At 42.3% G+C, this 22,505-nt stretch overlaps 2 protein-coding genes across 7 annotated transcripts in view; both read right to left on the bottom strand.

Moving 5' to 3' along the window:
• Erich1 (glutamate-rich 1) overlaps window positions 1-22,505 on the bottom strand; it is a gene marked incomplete at its 5' end in the record, with an annotated part of 52,793,804 nt that overhangs the window by 32,115,444 nt on the left and 20,655,855 nt on the right.
• Window positions 1-22,505, bottom strand: part of Tenm3 (teneurin transmembrane protein 3) — a 612,494-nt gene that overhangs the window by 528,729 nt on the left and 61,260 nt on the right. The window lies entirely within an intron of this gene.

Here is a 22,505-nt window from a genome sequence, read left to right as displayed (position 1 = left end):
GGAGAGGAATCAATAGGGCGGGCTGTGGCGGCAAAAAACAGTTCCTAAAGATTCCGTGTGTCCAATTTAGAGCACGCAACGGGCGAGTTACACATTTTACAGCTGAGAAGGAGCCTTCAGTATAGACGGATCCATGTGCATGCATATGCAGATGTATTTTATCGCATGTACGTTTAAGGTTTACAACATGCATCACGAAGATGGCAAACAGTAAGAGGAGCTAATAAACATGTCAATCATCTCCTATAGGCTCTGTATTTTGGGGTGTGGCAAAAGCAGCTAAAACCAACTCAGGAACAAGATCCTGAATGGAATACAGGATTTTGAGCTGCAGCCCTCATGTTCGATGTGGGATCTTGTTGTGGTTTGTATATGCTCGGCCCAGGGAGTGGCTCTATTAGAAGGTGTGGCCTTGTTGGAATAGACCCTCATCCTAGCTGCCTGGAAGCCAGTATTCTGCTAGCAGCCTTCAGATGAAGATGTAGAATTCTCAGCTCTTCCCGTACTGTGCCTGCCTAGATGCTGCCATGTTCTTGCCCTGATGATAGTAGACCGAACCTCTGAACCTGTAAGCCAGCCCCAATTAAATGCTGTCCTTATAAGAGTTGCCTTGGTCATGGTGTCGGTTCACAGCAGTAAACCCCTATCTAAGTCAGATCTATACACTGGCTTTCATCGTACATAGTTTTTAACTTTGAATCCTTTGACCTCTACCTCTCATTTGCTTTTCCCAACTACTATTTTATCCCCAATTTTGACATATTTGAGATTCTAAGCAAGATTCCATACAGTATCAATTAAAATTTCATTTTATTTTTTAAGACAATCTATATTCAGTGCTGAGAATTGACTTCTCTAACTCAGTGGGCATTGTTTTCCTTACTCTAGCCATTGTAAAAGAGCATAGGGACGGTCATCTTACTAGACTATGTTTTCCCTTAAAGACAATTTCAAAGGTGCCAAACCTCCTGGCTAATGCAAGAAGAAAAGAGGGATTTTAAAAGGCTAAAAAAGGATTTCCTACGGGGGCAGGAATGTGTCAAATACATGACGATTTTATTCTTTGCCCTGAAGCCATGAAAAATGAGTATTTTGAAAGGACAACTAAATAATAATGATTTTTAAAAGCCACATATATGCACAAATATAACAAAAGGCCTGATTTAGACTTCTTCAGAGCTAGTTTCATGGAAACTATTGCTTCTCGCACATAGAGCATGTGCTGTGAGCAGAAACCAAAGCAACCACTACCACACGGTGAGGGTGTATCACAGTTTCCTATCCACGATGGCTCCCTGTGGCCACAGAGCCACAACTCCACCAATAACCAAGTGAGCATGGTCAGGGAGGAGTTGAGCCTTAAAGGCTGTGAGAGTGGGACTCATAGTCACATAGCACTGACTGAGCCACCGTAGCACAAGGACTACAGACGGGCACTCAGACTGGGGAACAACCATTTTGAAGACAAGTGAGGAAACTGATCCAAGAAAAGTGCACCGACACCTCTTAATGGATCCATAAGTCCAACTAACGCCAGAACGATGTCACTGTACCCCAGTTTTATGGGAAGAAGAGTCATGGGATCTGTCTTCAGAAATAACTGAATTCACCAAATTCCAACAGAATTTCTTGATGGGAGATTAAAGATCAGCAGCTGTTGGAGTCACAGCAGAAAGGATGAGATAAGACACATTTTATCTGCCTTTAAGGAAACACAGGAAGACTCGGGGTTCTTTTGTAGAATATCCAGAAGACATTCTATTACCCAAGACCATATCTAGCTATTGTGGAGTTATCCAGCTTGGAAGCAGGAAGACGAAGGTTCTGCTCAGCAGAAAAGGCTAGAAAATCTACCACTCTATGATCACCAAGGGGAGTCTGATGATTTCAAACATACACAACTGCAGCAGATAAAATGTGCATATATACACCCTCATAGACAGACAGACAGACACACACATACACAAACACACATGCATAAACTGATACACAGACAAACACACACACAGAGACACACATACACACACAGATACACAGGCAAACACAGGCATATATACATGCATACACAGACATACACACACACACACATACACATACTCAGACATACACACAAACACAGGTAAACAAATATACATAGACATACAGATACACACACAAGACACAGACAAACACACATATCCTCAGACACACAGACACACACAGGTAAAAACACACATACTCAGACACACACACATATACAGGCAAACACACACAGACACACAAAGGTAAACACACACATACACAAACACACACATAGGTAAATGTGCACACACACACACACACACACACACACACACACCTCACCATCACCTTGAATCCAGTTTATTTTCATGTTTAGTTTTTCTCAATTAATATCTTCATTCTTGATAAACTAAGTTAAAGAAGCCGATTTTGGCATTGTTGAAATAGAAACTCATTAAATTCCATTAGTCATCTTTCTTTTCTTGTCCAGTTTTGGTGCTAGATTGAGGCAATCAAGAATAAATAGATCCCTTGCCCTTGGACTCATGTCTCTTTCAAGGGCTGGCTGGCTGTGCTCATTTCCCCCTTATCAGAGTCTCCTAGGAATCCAACCTTCACAACCCCTCCCCTGCCCTCTCTCTCTTCTCTCCTCTCTCTCAGGAGAAAGACATCATCCCTCTGATGATACACTTACAGAGTGGGCCATCATCCTTAGCTTCTCTGTCTTTGATGTCTCTGAAAATACACACAGAGGCCAATTTCATTTGAGGATCCTCCTTGCCAACAAGGATAGAGATGGAAAGTCAATCGGACAAACAAAGAGAAGGTATTCAGGCTCCAGCTCTATCGGGTAATGCTGAGGCAACTGCCCTTGATTCCCATGTCTGATGATTACTCTCGGAGATAATCCAGGTCTCCTTCAAACGGTGCTTAGTGTTGAACTGAGACACTTGAGGCTGTGTCAATAGACTGTAAGGTGGTCAGTAATGCAGAAGAGGATCAAATTCTGAGATCTGTGTTCTAGGCTACATTCCAAGCAGAGCCCAACCCTTTATGTGGTTTCCAAGTGTCCTAAGTACAAAAGTTGTCCCTTCCTTGAAATTCTTTCATAGGACTTTTAAGCAACTCACTGTGGACTCTGGAGATACCTCTTAACTTCCCGTTGGCCCCTCGATGTCTCACAACTGTCATCAAAGGAAGCTTTGACTCTTGCTGATCGATCCCATAACGCCTCCCTCAGGCCTCAACTAATTTCATACTAGAATCCAGCTCTCCGCTCCAGTCCTGTGTGAGTCCAGCTCTAGAGGGCCTTAAGCCTTTCCATTTGCCATGGCCCCAGCTCCTCAGGTCCCAGGGAATTCGCCATTGAAAGGATCAGGTACCACTCACCACTTACAGAGGCTTTCTTTCACAGAAGTTTGGTTATTTTAACCACTGGATTTGGGAGACAGGCTCTCCAAAAGCCCACAGGTCTGCCTAACGTTCTCGCATGCAGAGACAAGGCTCCTGATACATTGTGTGGGTGCTGTGCTCAGGAAACCCCATCTCTGTGATGACTTACCGTAGCATCCTTTAGTAGCTACCGTAGCACCCTTACTCATGGACCACTGCGAAAGTTACCAACGCTGAGCTGAAAACGAGTCTACATTGCTGCTGCAGACAGGCTGGCATGTTCAACCAGGCATTGAGCAATATGATTGAGATTACATCACTTTATCCACAGAGCAAACCTGTAAGGTGGGTATCTGTAAACATGGGGGGAGTCAGGATACAAGGGTTAAATAACTTACCCACAGGGTTAGAAGAAAGGAATGTGTGACTGCAGTGCTGATAGTCTTTACCTGTGTCCTCTACTGGGGACATGGGTATCAGACAGCATGGCAAGCAGGGTTATTATCAACTTTACTACACATGTCTCCTGACCATCTTCTCTCTCTCCCAATCTCACTTGGGACCAGGGAATGGTTTGTTTATACACCCAACCCGAACATAATTATTAATGACTGGGAACTTCATACCATGTACTCCGATCATACACACTCTTCAGTCCCCCCCACAGGTCCTCCCTCTCCCCACCAAAACAAAAACAGAAAACGAACAAACAAAACCCCCCACTGAGTCCAATTTGTGCTGCCTATATACTCAATGGACCGTGGTTAACATCCATTTTACAAATTTATATACATTGACAATTTAAATACACAGCGTTAAGTAAAATATACACTGTAAGTAAAGGGGATGTGTGACATTGAAGAACAGTGCAGTAGACACCGATGTAGAAGCTTTTCACATGTCAGAGCAGAGCACTGTTTCCCTGGGAAGATTACCTTTGGTGGAGTTGGTGAGGCTTCCGGGTACGGCGACAACTGCCAGGCAACCCATGCCAGGAAGAGAATTGTCTCCCGTTCCAGAGTCCCAGCCAGAAATATAGGGCCTGGAGAGCATCCCTGAGAAGGCTAGCAGAGCCAGGACTTCCTTTTCCATACGCTACCTAATTTTGCTGCTTTATTCTCATTCAGAATATTCAACAAGAAAGAGAACGGATGTACTAATTAAAGGGCCTCATATGCCTACCAGAAATACAAATCATGAGTCTCAGGTTTCCATTACAATATTAAAGAAATCCAGTCAATGATACTTAAAATCTTTACAGAAACAGCTTGATTTATGGCTCAATTATATATTGGGGAGTGTGTAAAATAAGTCACGTCATAATCATTTTTTCTCTCTCTCAAGTTTTGGATTCTGAAAGACGATAATCTTGGAAAGATGTTTGAACCATCTTTCTTCTACTGCCTCCAGTCAAATACAGTCACAACAGATCACTTTAATTGGATTGAAACTGTCTGTTGGACATTCCGCTGCTTACATTAACACACGGAGGGCAATCCCATGCTGCCAAGTGGTATATATATATAAGTGCTCATAATTTACCTGTCAATTCAATTCCTTCTTTTTCTCTATCTATCTCCATTTGTGCCAGTATTCTATGACTGTATTCTCTCTCTCTCTCTCTCTCTCTCTCTCTCTCTCTCTCTCTCTCTCTCTTCTCTCCATCACACACACACACACTCACTCACTCACTCATGCATGATAACTCAATATTATACAAAGACGTACTGCAAAGCACAGCTCTGACAATGTTGTTCAATGTCTCTGAGCCTCAGTGTTCTCATTTATTGCTAGAGAGATAGAACTTGCTTTCTTCATGAAAGGATTTGTGTTTTGCGTTGTTGCTTTTAGAAGCACAAGGAGTCTTATCTGGTGCTCTGGGGGATGCTGTAAAACATGCTACAAGCATGTAATAAGAAGACACATTTATTAATACTAACTGACTTCATGGCTGGATTCTATGTCCATGCAGACCAAGCAGCTCCCAGCAACGTAAGCCCATTAGGCAGCCCATACACACAGACATGTTAATAAAGGAGCCATGTGATTTAAAGATCTAGAGCACATTTCTGTTCTATTCCTAATCCAGGACTGATTTTATGTATGTTTCCTTCTTGTGCTATTTTCCCTTTACTTGATTCCATTTTGAAGCAAAAATATGTGACTCACTGCCACCGATGAGACTACAGCAGACTGATATGCTGGCTGGAAGGAAGATGATAACTCAGCAGTAACAGCACTAGGGTGGTAGGGAGAGGTGGGTTACGAGTTCAAGGCCAACCTGAACAGCATAGGGAGTTCGAGGCTGGCATAAGTTATACATAGGACTGTCTCCAAAAAAGTCACACACAGACACACACACACACACACACACACACACACACACACACACACACACACAGACAAACACACAGACACACACACACACAGACACAGACACACACAGACACACACACAGACACACACACAGATACACACACACAGAGACACACACACAGAGACACACACAGACACACACACAGAGACACACAGAGGCACACACACACAGACACACACAGACACACACACAGAGACTCACACACATACACACACAGACACACACAGACTCACACACACACACACACACACACACACAGAGGGGGGGGAGGGAGGGGGGGCAGGCAGCTAGACAGAGGTATTATCCCTGATATTCTTCTCTTCCCATCTCATTTTTCATACCATTTTCTTGTAATAGTTTTACGGGTTTGGTGTGTGTGTGTGTGTGTGTGTGTGTGTGTGTGTGTGTGTGTGTTTCGTTTTTTGCCTTTTTTCTTTTCCATCTCCCCCATGTTCCCTTGTTCCTTCCTTCTCTTTGTCGTCCCTCTGTATTACTGGAGAGGGACTGAATGAACAGAGAGACTTTGCTGTTTTGAACAAACCAGGTGTGGTGCAGAGGAAACACTTGACCCTCTTGAAGAATGACTGATCCAGACAGTCTCTCAGGGCTGGGAGTATGTCACCAAGGGCTAAAACATCATCACAGTTAACTGCAGCCGGTAAGAACATCATGTGTTATCACAGACACCTAGTACCAGAGCAGTTGTCAAACTGTGGAAGAACCGCCTTTCCACCACCCTAAGCTAAAAGCATCTTAATAAAAAAGGTAAAAAAGGATAACATCATAATAATTGATTTTTCTAATTTTTCTTTTTATAACAAAAATGACTACTCTAGAACAATAAAGTACTATATAGGATGCTACAAGATTCCTCCGTACTCCATGTTCACAATGTATGTAAACACAGTATCCCCTGCTTCTCCACACAAGCCTGGGTTCAGTAAGAACAGAGCTTCCCTCCTCCAGCACACTCACACATGGACACAGGGATCCCCAGCCCATGCCCACTCTGTGAATTTGGCTGCTTGTTTGAAATGTAATGGGCAGGGGGTGGTGGTAAAGGAAATTTGCATGTGCTACATATGAGGAAAGCCTTCTATATTTCCATGAGTTTTAAAGCCCTCCGTGCTTCGGTAACTTCTGTTAGAAACATACCGGATTGGTTATGACAACCTGTGGGTTAGTTTACACCACAGTCTAAAGATTGGGAAACTCAGTTTAGAAATCTGATCAATATCCATGCCGTCTCACATCATAATTCAACTGGCAAAAATGCAGTCAAAACCTCCCTGGAGTAACCCCAAAGAACAGCTTACATTCTGGTGGTTTAGCATGGGTAAACCCTCCTGCTTAGAATCGGTGATGGGGCGGGGGTTGGGGGGCTTACGGAAGAGTTGAACTTTATACAAGGATTTCCAGGTGATTTGATTGAGGGGTTAAACATGACGGGAGACAAATGATCAAATTAAAATGAATATGCTAAGGCAGAAATTCAAGGTTTTTTTTCTTTCTAAACTCTCCAAAAGAACTCTCTCCCAAAGCATAAAGAACTGTCAAAATAGGATCTTGCTTAAAATGCAAGGTATTTTCAAAGAGAGGGTGACATTTGCATACAATATGTGCTGAACACTGATGGAAAACTAAAAAATGCCTTACTCGTAGATTGAGTCTATATGACATCAAATGCCAGGATTAAAAAAAAATTTTTTTTTAAAAAAAGCACTTAAAATGTTACGTTGAAAACTATCCCCTCCTGCCTTCCTCTAATTAATTCGTGAGTCAACACTTGACACCCAAACTTGCATATGCATGTGAAGTCCTGACCTCTGAGGATGGACAGGGTGCCCACTGAAAGGCAGCTCGACATGTAATTAGTCAATTATCCAACCCGACAATTAAAAGACAGAAACTAATATAGTTTCAAATGTTAGGCTGCCAGGCTCGTCATGATTTTAGCACTGGTATTTTTATTCTGAAAAATCTTCTTCCTTGTAGCCCATCCCTGGAGTTGGGTTGTTGCCACTTCATAGCGATTCCTAGATTATCTCTTTATTTCGGGACAACAGGGACAGTCCAAAAGCCACTCTTCTAAGGTTCAAGGTCAATAAACTTGTTCATTTTTGCCAAATAAAAGCCATGGTTAAATCCTTCAAGTTTAGCATTCTAATGTCATTCACTGATTCTCCAGGCTCAAAGTGGTTATCTTTAGCAGAGAACCCTGAAAAAAAAAACAAAATAAAAACAAAACAAAACAAAAAAACCAAAACAACAATGTGCCCCTGTACCACAGCTAACAAAAGCCCAACAACCTGGCTTCCTTCCCTATTTTGATAAAAATCAGTGCAAATGAAGTCAAGAACTGCTTAAAAACGTCGACTTTTTATTTTTCTCCTGCAGCAGTGGGACTGATTCGGAATGAAACGCACACAGAACAGTCATGCCTTTCATCTGGCACATTCTACGTAACCTGCCATACATATGCCTTCATTATATAATGAGTGAAGAAGGAAGAGGATACAGAGACGAGAGGCCCTCCCACGGGCACTACCATTCTCCTGGATAAAATCCACCCGTGATCTTCTTCTGCAGAGAGAGCTTTCTTGGTCTCTTTTTTTTTGGGGGGGGGCGCTCAAAATATACTCCAAGGAGCACATTTATTGTAGAAGAATGATCTCTCGAGAAAAAAAAAACATTCTTTATACAATGACCCACATGCCGTTATAGGTCATTTTATATCAGACTTCTCACGACCATTTACTGGAGACAACATAAAAGGCAGGTCCATAAACCCATCAGTGCTCGCTGCTTATCCGCCACCTATTAGGTAATTAGAACACGTCATGGGAGAGAATCAGAAAACGCCTACTATCACCAACCTTTGGATTTGTAAGTAAATATTTCTACCTGACAGGGCATCTCTAGTTAAGCAAGGAGTTGGGGACTCCTCCAGTGCTGTTCAACATTCTGTGAGTCAGGCTCTGTTGAGTTGTCCCCTCCTTTAGACAGGGCTTTGAATGGCAGCTGGCAGTGCAGTCCCAGATTCTGGGAATGCAGGCATGAGAGCAGGGCCAGGAGACCATCCAGCTTCCAAGTCTCTGAACAGTTCAGCACAGGAATGCCGAGACCAAGTATACAGGATTCTTCAGCAACTAGACTTGCTACAAGGCTCCAAACTTGGGGGGCCATGGGCAATGAGCTCTTTCTCTGTACTTAATACAGTCAAATTTAAAGTTGGCCTATGCAAAATGTTTTCCGGGCAACTGCAAAGCCCACTGCACACAGAGCATATGAAATATTCGATTCAGAGTATAAAAAGCCTCCCCTTAATAATAATATGAGGACGATTTTTCCACAAGGGAGGCACGTTTGTTTGTTTGTTTTCCTCCTTGGGAGAGTGAGCATTAGACTGGCTGACGGTGGAACGTGAGAAATGTCAAAGGCATGAGTTTGCAATGTAAACAGGAGCGATTGCTATAAAGCATCATTTGAATACTTTAAAATTGGATTTTAAAGAAGCTGGATCCTGTGTTTTGTCAAGGTGAGGTTTTAACTGCTACTGTTAAAATTACGTGTTCAGGTCGTAGTCAATATCGTTTTTTAGATAATAGCCAGACCAACAGAAATGTTTCTTTTTAATTTTCAATCCATTAGTTCCTTTAAGAAATAACGTCTGATACTAAAGATGTGTAAAGAAAATGAATTATAACCTGTGGCTAACTGTTTTTAACATAAATACACTTCAACAAAGACACTAGTCTTGTCAAGTTTTTATGATATTTCTTGTGCATTAATGCTTGCCCAGATATTGATGTTCCCTTCTGAAGTATGTAAAATTTGTTAGTGAATGATCAGTCATCTGTTAGGTTGTATAAGGTGAAACTCCCAATATATGACCATTTCTGACTTCCAAAATGTCACTCTCATACAGATCGGTCTGATCTGGTAGAACATTATATATAATGCAGGAAAGATGGTGGGCTTTCAGACTGCCTCCTATATGACTTTAGGCAATTGATCCTGCCTCATTTCCTCCTCTATAAAATGTGGATAATGACACCTATTTATCAGGGTCATCAGGTAGTTTAAATGCAATAGCGGATAAGTCTGCGCAGTTACTAACATGCAGGAAGCTATCGTGAAATTATTACAAAGAGTGAGGGAACAATAGTTGTCTGCATAGCGTGTTCAGTGGTAATCACAGCTAAATATCCTTAAAGCATATGCTATTCACAAGCAGGGCCAACATTCACTCCCCTGCCCTCCACCCAAGTTAACAACAGCACAGAGATGTGCAGTTTTCGGGGTGTCTTCCTGGCAGAACGTACACTTTGAGGGTCATATCAATTTGGATCAAGGACCCTGCTTGTCACTTAAAACCCTACAACTAAGACAGTGCACGGAGGACTTTACGGCAGTGGTTGTCAACTTTTCTGAGGTTGAGACCCCTTAATACAGTCCCTCACATGTTGTGGTGACCCCAAACCTAAAATTATTTTCCTTGCCACTCCCTAACTGTTATTTTGCTGTTGTTATGAATCATAATGTAAATCTGTGTTTTCTGGTGGAATTAGGTGGCCCCTGGGAAATGGTCATTTGACTCCCATCCCCACCCCCACCAAGGGGTTGAAACTCATAGGTTGAGAACCGCTGCCTTAGAGCATTGCCCTTCAAAGACCATGGAATACATGCTACCTGCCACTCAAATTCTCCTTACCATCATCAAGACAGTTATCTTGGTCAAGTCCTTTACTGTGGCTGAACTCCAAGGAAACTATCTTATCACCACTGATAAGCTTGCCATACTTAAGATCTCCTTCTCTTTATGGTGCTATAAATTATTATCAATTTAGAAAGTCAAAAGAGAAATTCTCAGTAACATCACCGAGTATACGGATTAAAGGAAAGAAGCTCGGGCTACAATGTATCGACCCAAGTGTCTGTTCTACTGTGTAGCTGGCTTCCTGCATGAGAGCTAATTATCTAGCAACTTTAGAATGCTACGTATTATTTGTCATAAGAGTCTTAGGATGACTTAAGATATGAATACTCTCATGGTGCCTGAAAAGGTATCCTAGCACACCGCTAGCCCTCCATGGAGCTATCACAGGTGTTAGTGAGGTGAATACCCAGACATGTCATTATTATATCCTATAACAACTGCAGTCACTTTGATCCCATATGGCCAGACTCACACAGGTCATGGTTCTTTTTGCAGTGGTGCTTCTCAGATATTAATGCAGAACGGCTACAAACACACACAATGGGGGACATTTTCAAAATTTATTTCTACAGTGATTACGGTATCCACATGGGAAATAGTTTGAATCATCCTGCTAATGCTTTAGTACCAAGGTGGTTGGCAGCTTGCTTGATGGCCAGAAAAGACCTACTATGATAGGATTAAGGTATACCAGTACCATCTGTACACAGTGGCTGAATGCTTTGGAGGGGGGAGCCATCCCTTCAGTAAGTTCAACATTTATGGAACACCACCTCCACACTAAACAGGAAGCTTGGAGTTAGGAGTTCAACAGCAATTTAGAAGGACCGTCTAAACTGAAAATGATAGAATACATGTGAATTCCCTACATTAGGGAAGTTGAGTTTAAGGTCACCCTGGGCTATACAACAAGACGATCTGGTGGTGGTGGTGGTGGGGTTGGAAACGACAATCATTTATTCTTAGAACACTCTAGGAGATAATGTCTAAAATACAACAGAAGTATGTACATAATCCTCATCTCAAAGAAGGTGATGTCTTCAGGCAGCAAAGCATATAGGCTAAATTTTTCTTTCTCAGGCAGTACTGGCAACGGAGGTAAAATAACCGAATAAACAGGGATATAAAACTACAGCTGACTATCACCAAAGTCAGGATGATGGATGCTTAAAAGGAATGGTCAAAGGTACCAAGGGATGGCATGCCGGACCATGACCACAGCATTGTGGACCGAATGCAGTGGAATGTCATGGACAGGTGTGATCACAGGATCACAGGGGACCCAGCAAGCTAAAAAGAAGCCACACTGTCTTGAAAGCAACTGAGTCTTTGGCTTGTAACCTCTGGAGTCTCATACACAGTAATCTGAACCTCAAAGAGGACCACCAGGAGCACTCGGCAGGGAACATTTCTGTCTCTTTTATGGATACAGTCTCACCTGGCAGGAAACCACACATCCTGAAGGCTGGGTATGGGCAACTGTTTCTGACTGGCTAATACAAGGACAAACTTCTGCTAGTGTGTGAATAAACAACTGCAAATACTTCATAGATCTTTGGAGAAATCAACCAGAAAACAAAATGGGGAAAAAACCCAAGAGAGGATTTTCTGCCGAGAATAGAATTCTCCTTGAATTTGGCTGGGACCACCCAGTGGAGAGGAAGGGGAGAGGCAACTCTCTTTCTCCTTTCAACTTCAGCTCTCCCTCCCACATTCAATGAAAGGATCACTTCCAAGATAGAGTTATTGCCTGAGAAGGTGAGTTACTATTTCTGAATCTTAGACTCAAAAGAGCAGTTTGACTTAGGAAAGTATCTAGTGGGACACATCCTAAGTTAGAAGGAAAGGAAGTGTAATACTGGGTTCTTTGCAGTCAAACCCTATTTTGTTGATAGGTGCAAAATATGACCAAAAAGACACTGAATGTTCAAAGAATTCCCTGCTAGCACACAAATGTCTACAGCCTATAGGACTTACAGATTTCTGTGACCCAGTCTCAACCCCACAGTGCACAAATCATTGATTCCAATTTGTTACCACAGGACTGCTCCTGTTAAGGAAAATGTTGATGGGTTCTAGGAAACTGGGTGAATCTGCCCTTAAAAATCCAGGAGGTTGAAAAAGGGCACTTTTTCAATGCAAACTAACATGTAGAGGCCTCAACAGGACCTCTGTGTGACCACTACTGCATCTTTTATAAAAACAAATCAAGCGACATGGTCATTTAGTCCTTGAAAATAGTTTGCTAAATTCAACTCTAAGTGACTCATTTTGGAGGTGTCACGTTTTCTTCCTTTCTATTAATTAATTAATTATATATAAGTACACTGTCTTCAGACACATCAGAAGAGGGCACCGGATCCCATTACAGTAGGTTGTAAGCCACCATGTGGTTGCTCGGATTTGAACTCAGGACCTCTGGAAGAGCAGTCAGTGCTCTTAACCACTGAGCCATCTCTCCAGTCCTTTTTCTTTCGTTCTTAGCTTGTTCTTTTTCTCATTAACGATTGTGTCAATCATTTGTACAACACCTTTCCTTGAATGACAGTTGTTCTAAGGGTCAACTAGAATAACTCCTAGTCCTTGCCCACTGTTAAAGCTCTTGAAAACACCATTCACAAGCTCTCAAGCCTGCTGCGCAGGTGACAGTGCTGTCTCTCTACACTTCACTGTCACTCCAGCTCAGGACCATTTCTTCAAAAGTTCTGATGCGTTCTTGTACTGGGGAGCTTCATGGCCGTAATCATAATCATGACAAACACTCACAGACACCTCCCTTATCTCCAACTGGAATTTGTGAATCACACTTTAGTTTCAGGGAGTAACAGAAACGTCATGGATTTGTCTTGATCTCAAGACTGCAGATAAGTTGGGAAAATCCACAGTGCACATACTTAAACCAGGACAACATCGCTAACCCTCATTCAGTGTAACTACAGGATTCATTTCATTTATTACAGAAGACTGGCCCTTTGTCATAGCATTTTAACATTAATGATATGGTCAGAACCAATATTAAGCACTTTACTTACATGATTTCTGATAATACACTTATACATAGGGAGAAACTTATAGAAAATGGCTCACACTTCATGAGGAGTGACTTTAAAAATAAATATAAGTGGAATTTTAACCCCCCAAAATGAAGGATAATTGTGGACATCCACAGAGTGCTGAATATAGGTTTTTGATCAAACACGGATTGTTTGATCAATTCTTAGACTATCATATCCATTGAATCTTTCAAATTTTGAAAGATCATAGCTGAACTATACATGAGATACCAAGCCAACAAAATCTATTTTTTAATGCTACAGTTAAATTTATTCCACTTTGTTGAAGATCATAAAGTTAGCACGTGTTTAAGAAACACCTCAGGTGGTAAAAACCAGAATTATACCTCATTTCCAAAAGCAATGCAATCCACTGCCTTAAATATCCAGATTTAAGCTGCATACATTTTCTCTCTCATTTAAGAAAAGCTGCATTTCTTATCTCTAGACAATAGCCATAAGATGTAGACTAATTTTTAAATTCTATTGTATTAGCGAGGTTCATTTGTAGCTGGGAGTTTTTGGAATGCAAATAGAGCTGGAGAAGCAATGTCTGCATCACGGAGATGACATTAAATACACCTTCTGAGAGACTGTACCGTCCTCCGGTTCCTCTTCCTAATGAGACATTCATAGGCAGCTTTCAAACAGCAATAAATCACCGCCGTATTGAAGCGAATCGCGATCATAATTAAGCTCATCCGAAACAACCATGCTATGAATTATGGAAAGTCTATCTTGATTTCTTTACACCTTTTGGGGGAGGTGCAAAATGGCTTTATCCTGAGGATAAAAATAGTTGTCACTAAATCTTTTATGGTATCATTATGAAAAAGGGTGACTAAGTCGATATGCAATGTATTCCTAGGTGGTATGGTAATTCACATAATGTTTCAATATCGAGTTTTATCCCGTGCTTTATCACTTACATATAGCATCTGAATTGACTCACAGGCTATGCAATATTCTAGAATATGGCGTGGCCGCCAGACTCAATGCACTCTGCTTTATTCAATTTCTTAATAAGTTCTTAGGAGTTCTTAGAAGCTTAACACAATATCCACTTTGAATGGGACTGCCGATTACAGGGAAGATCTGGTTTTCCTAAAGAAACAGTCATCCAACTAAACTTGCAGACAAATGCTTTTAACTGCTAATCAATGTGTAAATCCTCCAGTGGAATGCCAGAGTGCTTAAAATCTGTAACATCAAGCAAAAACACCAGGAATAATAGAACAGACAGGGTGTTGATGTTCCAACATCAGGCTTAAATTCTTTTCTTTTTCTTTCTTTCTTTCTTTCTTTCTTTCTTTCTTTCTTTCTTTCTTTCTTCCTTCCTTCCTTCCTTCCTTTCTTCCTTCTTTTCTTCCTTCCTTTCTTTGATTAAGGGGGGGAGTATTATCTCCATAATACAGTGCCTCTTTGGCCCTTTTCTTTCTTTTGTCACCCAAGACAACGGTGACGAACATCTATTTGTGACTGGTGATCCTCCGGACCCACTAGTTCTATCTTTGGGAAGTCAAAATTGATTTTCTCCCACCTGTCACACTAAAATCTCAACTCTGTCCTTTCTGTTACACTCTCAAAAGAGTTCGGCGGTATCTGGATCAAAGGATTAGGAAACCGAAGCTTTAAGGGAAGCAAGCAGCATGAGAAGAGGGTGGGGGCAGCTCTGGGTGTTTTATGTAAGCAATCCATTTCAGCTTCAAAGGAGGCACTGGCTAAGTGGGTGAACAACATGTAAAGTGCTCACTTGACATAAGTTTTTTTTTAAAGTAGTTGAGATAAAGAGTGCCTCCAATTGCTGACCTTTTATTATTAGCCAGAGTCCTGAGAACAGGAGAGACTCTGGCAGCGATGTCTCCTGGCTGCCTGCAGAACTCCAGGGCTCTTGTAGCAGCTTGGCATCTGCAGCTGCCCACTCCTCTTCAAGTTGCTTGTTCCACTCTCTGGCTGATGCTGAGGGTATCTGATTTCTGTCTCTGGTAACAGTGCAGAGGACAAGTGCCTGCAAGCTGGACACTAAGCACGGACCGGCACGTCTCTGCCTGTTCCCAGGAGCCAGGCGTAGCCCCAGCTTAACTGCGGCTTTGCTCAGAGGGGGAAAAAAGTGCAAAACCTTTTATAAAATTCCATGAAAGAGATAAGGGAATCCCCATGCATTCGTCTACTTTTGCTCCTCCGTGTCTGGAAGGAGTGCTGAGAATGAATATTGAACTCCATTTCTTCCTCACTGTTAAGAGAGGCCCATGAGCTCTGGATAACGGAATCGTTTTACTAATTTCCTAAAGGTGTATTACAGTATCACAATGGCCACTGCAGTGCATCTCAAATACACTGGGTTTTATGCTACACGCTGTACACATTGTTACTCATAGGTATAGAAGCCTGCCAATCACTGGTCTGTCTCCCACTTACTGAGGAATAAATGAAGGCCTTGCAAGGATTAAGGAATCTGTCTGGAATCACGTGGTCAGTAAATAATCAGTTTCCCAAAACAAAAAACTAAATGGACTAAATAAAAAAATGTTTTTCCTTTGGTAAATCAGAAAGCAATTCTGTCTTATTGGCGAAAAATCAGTTTTCAGCATCACCTCCACCTTCAAAATAGCCATGATTCAGGATGTAAGGATTCTGTGTCTTTCTACAGACCAGTAGGTTTAACCGTTTGAATGGTAGTTTTTATAGATGGTCACACCTGTGTTTCTGAATAATCTGCCAGGTCACGAGTAGTGATTGGTGAGTTTATTCTCATAATCACATCAAATTTCTTTTCAACTTCAGATTGCAGCCTAATTTTTAATATACCTCTCTATATAATTAAACAATATCAAGTCGAAAAGGGAGTCGCTGCATAAATATAAGACAGGATGCAGTGGTTAATATTTAATTACAATGTAATTAATCATAGAAGCACATCTGAATCTAACTTATTAGCATCTCCCTTCGAAAACATTATCTTTGATTCCCACCAGGAAAAGAAATGGACAAAGGAAAAACGAAACGGTCCTCATAAGGTACTTGTTCTTCCTGCTAACGGGACACACATCTTTCATTCATGGGTTCCTGGGTTTCACTCATGGATTTATTTATTTATTTTATGTAGGTGAGTACACTGTCACTCTCTTCAGACACCAAAAGTGGGCATCAGATCTCATTACAGATGGTTGTGAGCCACCATGTAGTTGCTGGGAATTGAACTCACGATCTCTAGAAGAGCAGTCAGTGTTCTTAACCACTGAGCCATCTCTCCAGCCCCTCAAACTGTTTTATTAATGCTCTCCTTGCTCTTAAGAAGAGTCACGGCTCTCAACCTCATGCCAGAGAAGCAAATAAACTTGAAAAGTCACAAGCCTATTGGACCACCTCTGCTGGGGATGAGGAGGAAATTCAGGAGAAACATTGAGGGATGGTGCCAAGAGGAGGACACACGTTGTCAGGTTTACCTTGAGTCACTATGTAGCACTCCACTTATTAGAGGTCACCTACAGAGGAGAGGGCAGCATATGGACAAACAGTGAGTGACTGGCATGCGGTGACCACCTACAGTTAAAGGAGCAATTTTAAAGGGCCAGATGAGATAGATGTTCACAGGGCGGAGGGTGGGGACATATTTTTGCATGGAAAGTCCTCTTCTCTGCTGGGATCATCACACCCTTTGGAGGGAAGGTAGCTAGACTGAGTGAGGGCTACAAAAAGAATCTGACATAGAAAGAACAAGGGCTATAAGCACAGAGTGGGGTAGACGTGAGAAGACGTCAAAGAGAGAACATCATGAGTGATGGGTCACGGGAATGGGGTTTACATACACATCCAGTTAGCAAGCACTGAGAGCCATGGCTGATATCAGGATTCCAGGAGGAAAGCACCTTGAGGATATTATTAAAACGATGACATATAACACGGAATTAGAAAGGGAGAAAGGTAGAAAGATCGTTTCAACAACTCTGCCCAGAGCCAGCCAGTCAGCTAAGGGCCCGATGACTTCAGTTGATTCCCCGGGCCCACCCACAAGGTGGAAGGGGGAGAGGGGACCGGCGCAAACATTGTCACCGAAGACCCTCATATATGTGTTATGACGCGTAGAACTTCTACCTTAAATAAACTCACATAATACTTTAAAAAATATTAAAGGGGGTTGGGGATTTAGCTCAGCGGTAGAGCGCTTGCCTAGGAAGCGCAAGGCCCTGGGTTCGGTCCCCAGCTCCGAAAAAAAGAACCAAAAAAAAAATATTAAAGATGTGCTCCAATTTGCACTGTTTCAGAAACTAGATGAACTCTAGCAAACATTGCATCACATACATATAATTGTAATTTTTAATAACGTGATGTCTGAAGAATTCAGACACTGGGGAAGAGTGATAAGGAGTAATAAATACAAGCTCAGGGCCTCTGAGAGGAGAAAACAGACAGAAGACTGTTTAAAACTAGCTTGAAGGAGAAGCATATTGTGAGGGGAATTTTTTTCCTATTTTGATACAATGAATTAAAGATAAGCACTTAGAACCCATGTAAATGCTTTAGCAATTCAGACCATTGTGGAGATTTCCCAGAGATTGAGAGGCAAAGGGTACAGTGTAAATGTCGCCGTCAATCCAAAAGGATGTGACAACACAAGAAGGTTTGTTGGGGCAAGCAGGGGCTGGAGCATTAGAGAAGTGGGAGGTAGGAGGGGTCAGGGGCTCTGTGAGGACAACAGCTACAGAAAAGCATGTGTGTGTGTGTCTGTCTGTCTGTCTGTCTGTCTCTGTGTGAATCTGTGTGTGTCTCTGTGTGTGAGTCTGTGTGTATATGTGTCTGTGTGTATGTCTGTGAGTCTGTGTGTAGATAGGTCTATGTCTGTCTGTCTGTGTGTGTCTCTGTGTCTGTGTGTATCTGTGTATATTATGTATATATGTTTGTGTGTTTGTGTCTGTTTGTCTTTCTCTGTGTATGTGTGTTTATGTGTGTGTGTGTGTGTCTGTCTGTGTGTGTGTGTATGTCTTATGTGGGTGTTTGTGAGTATGTATCTATTTGTCTCTGTGTGTGTGTATGTGTGTATCTGTGTGTGTCTTATGTGTATGTGTGTCTGTATCTGTGTCTCTGTGTCTCTGAGTGTGTGCGTGTGTGTTGTGTCTGGAGTAGTCTCACTATTGAGAAGTATAAGAGTGAGATATGATTAGTTAATTCGCTCATAGTTGCTCACCAGTGACGTCACTTGACCATCATCCATCCATAGACAGAAAGAGATCAGGTCTTAAGTCTCACAGCATTTTGAGACACCCATCACAATACCTAGGGATCCTGTGTGCACATCCCTCTTCAGTTCCCTCATACCTCCAAGATCACTAGACCTCTTGTCCTTGCCCACTGCAAGGTTGTCATCACCTAACTGTGTTCCCAAGTTAGGCCATACATCTCCACATTCATGGAAACACTAACCAACAGACGACTAGCAGGCCTGAAGAAGTCACCTACCCATGGAGTTGAGTTATGAGTCTTTCAAGAATGGACTCCTGTCCACTATGAGAGGAAAGGTTTGAGAGCCGTGTCACCACAGATGTCAAATGACAGGCAAAAGTTTCGGATAACAAAGACTAGAGCGGAAGGCCAGAGTGACGGGGATACTTGGGTGGAGTCTGACGCAGTGATGAAGGCAGAAAGCACGTTCTATGGCTTTGAACTCTTGGGGTGCCTGGGAGGCACCTGGGTTTGAAAAGGGAGAGAGGTGAGCGTGGGAAAGCTGAGAGTGAAAGCCCAGGTGAGAATGGATTCCCTACAGACAGCGGACACTGTATCTGCGGATCAAGAGTACATTAACAACAGGACCTCCGTCTAAAAGAGCTTGGGAAGATAAGGGGAGGCGCTGGCATCCACCACCCTGTGACACACACTCAGGGCTGCCAGGACTGTAAATGAAGAAGAGCCACTTAAAAGAAGGGCATATCACAGTCCTGTGGGCTACATCCAGCCTGCTCCAACTCCCGTGCGTTCCGTGTGGCCTTTCAGCGAGAAAAAAAATGGTTTGACTATTTCATGTTATAATGACTTTCCTGACAGGGAATACTGACTCTGAACCCCAATTAGGCAAAAAATGCCAATCACCCATATCCATTTTCTCACTAATAGACTTGCATTGCAAAAATACAAAAAAAAAAAGGAAGGAAGAAAAGAAAGAAAGAAAGAAAGAAAGAAAGAAAGAAAGAAAGAAAGAGAAAAACCATGTTCTTTATCATTTGAGTTTTTAAAACTGTGGAAATGATCTTTTTTCTTGTTATCCCAGCATATTTATTTGGTCATTTGGCACATAAAACCTAAAATACTGACCAACAGCTGGCTGACACCTGCCCACGGATGTAATGAGAGTTGGCTGGTTTTCTGAGACCAGACAAACATCAGCAGATTTGCAGTAAATGGCCCTTGAGCAAAAGCACAGAAAACAGTATATTAAGTGATAATCAGAGAAGGCCCTTCAACTTTGTAAGAACGGGACAAGCTACCTCACTAGTCTCCACTACTGGACAACATAAAACATTTAGGAATAACAAAGTCGGTTGCTGGGCAAAGTCATACTGGATGTACATTGGACATGTGGTGTTTAAACAGCTTGTTCACTTGTATGAAAATCACCTGGACTGCGAGGTATTGTGGCACAAGCCTGTGATCTCAGCTTCTAAGGAAGAATTAGGGCTGGTTAGATCAATGTAATGAGATCCTTTGACCAAAGGAAAAATAAAAATAGGGTTGTGGATATAATGTTCAGTAGTTACAACAGTTGCTTGGCATGTGGAAAGACCAAGGTTTGATCCTCGATTTCTCTCTCTCTCTCTCTCTCTCTCTCTCTCTCTCTCTCTCTCTCTCTCTCTCTCTGTCTCACACACACACACACACAGAGACAGAGACACAGACAGACAAACAGACAGAAACACAGACAGAGACACACACACAGACATACACACACAGAGAGAGATAGAGAGAGAGACAGACAGACAGACACACAGAGACAGACAGACACACAGAGAGAAACAGACAGACACACAGAGAGAAACAGAGAGAAATAGAGAGAGACAGACACAGACAGACAGAGAGAAACAGAGAGAAATAGAGAGAGACAGACACAGACAGACAGACAGAGAGAAACAGAGAGAAACAGAGAGAGACAGACACAGACAGACACACACACAGAGACAGACAAACAGAGAGAGACAGACACAGACAGACAGACAGACACACACACAGAGACAGACAGAGAGAAACAGAGAGACAGACACAGACAGACAGACAGACAGACAGACAGACACACACACACACACACACACAGGAAAGGCCAACTTGTTTGTGTAACTCTTAGCTTAGATTTAGAACATTCATTTTTTACATGTGTGTATTTATTCAGTGTGGTGGGGAGATGTGGATGGGTGCGTGTACACCATGACTCAAATATGGAGGTCAGAGGATAACTCAGGAGTTGTCTCTGACCTTACACAGTGTGGGACCCAGGGATCTAACGTACATCATCAGGCTCGGCACCAAGCCCTTCGACTGCTGAGTTATCTCAGTAGCCCCAACACTTGGACTGTTGAGCTTTATCAAACCGAATGTAAGGTTTTGGGGAGAGAGATTCTTCCAAGGATATTCTCTTCCAAATCACAGCAGCATCAGCTTTTCTGACCAGATGAAAATCCGAGAAAGCTTACGAGCAACCACTTAAGCTGCTGGGGGAGGTATTTTAAGCCCAGCCATGATGCCAAAAGGAGGTGCCAAAGTCAAGGCTTTGGACAGGGCACAACGCATTACAAAGGATGAAATTTTAAAGGGACGTCAATAATCAATTCCTGGTTTCGGTTTACTTTTTTAAAAAAGAAAGCCAGCATATTTAGCAGCCCCGATGTTAAGACACATTGCGTGCTCTTGGATTATCTCTTGCCAAGGATTATCAGACGGAGACATTTTTCAGATACCTCAAAGCTGCTCTTGATTAGAAAGAACAAAGGACCCTTGTAGTTATATTGATGTGCCCTCAGTGACGTGCGAGTTCCTTACACCGCAGCTTCAGATTGTGATGGGTACTTCCAAGAAAAGCAAGGGCCATCAGCAATCACTCAGTAGCAGCTGGACCACTTCATGTCTCTTCTTACGCTAGCTGCGGGGAACGCTCACCGTGAGCAGAGAGAGCAAATGTCAGAGTAATATTCCCACAGAGCACTTAAGTTTCAAAAAAAAATAAAGAAGTAAATAACTTAATTTGTAAGCATAAAAGCCCCAGATTAACTGTAAAATATGACATAGCAAATGACCTGGAGCTGCTTAAATATGCACGTTGTGTTTTCCAGCAGGCTGAACCAGGAGAAGCAACTGAACATTCTCCCCCTCAAAGATAATCATGTTTATTGTTATCAGGTCAAAGATTCAGATTCCACACAGCAGCCTCTGAGTAAAGAACAGCTAGTCCTCTCAGGTCAGAGGGTCCAATAGGGAGCCCCCTCCAACACGCGGCATAATAGTCCTGAAATAAGAAGCAAACATGGAGTTTTCTTAATTTGCCCTGTTGGGTTCCTGTAATAAGTACTTAATGACTGTGGGCTCGAAGCAGCTCAGCAGACATCAACAAGACCATTTGCCAGATGATTTAGCAAACAAATTTCCGAGTGTCTCACATTTTTCGTTGAGTGCATAACATAGGAAAACATGCAGCAACTTCCCAGATAATAACGGCAGGGAGGGGTCACATACATTTAAAAAGAGCCGGGGAGACGGAGAATTTGAAAGTCTGGAGACCTCAGGCAGCTATGCCAAGTTTTCCAAAGGAATACTTAGCAGGTCCTGCTTGTTTTTCATTCCTCAGGAAAATTACATGAAATTGGATTACTGGAAAGGGATGGAGCACCTGAGTAGACCTGGGAAAGGAAGAACAAGCAGAAGCCACCACTTGTGTGAGCAATGACAACGGACATTCGGCAAGTTCTGAACAGGAAGAGTTTTC

Source organism: Rattus norvegicus, chromosome 16, assembly GCF_021556685.1.
Source record: "Rattus norvegicus strain SHRSP/BbbUtx chromosome 16, alternate assembly SHRSP_T2T, whole genome shotgun sequence".
NCBI classification, from domain to species: domain Eukaryota; kingdom Metazoa; phylum Chordata; class Mammalia; order Rodentia; family Muridae; genus Rattus; species Rattus norvegicus.
This window is presented reverse-complemented; position numbering and strand designations above follow the sequence as displayed.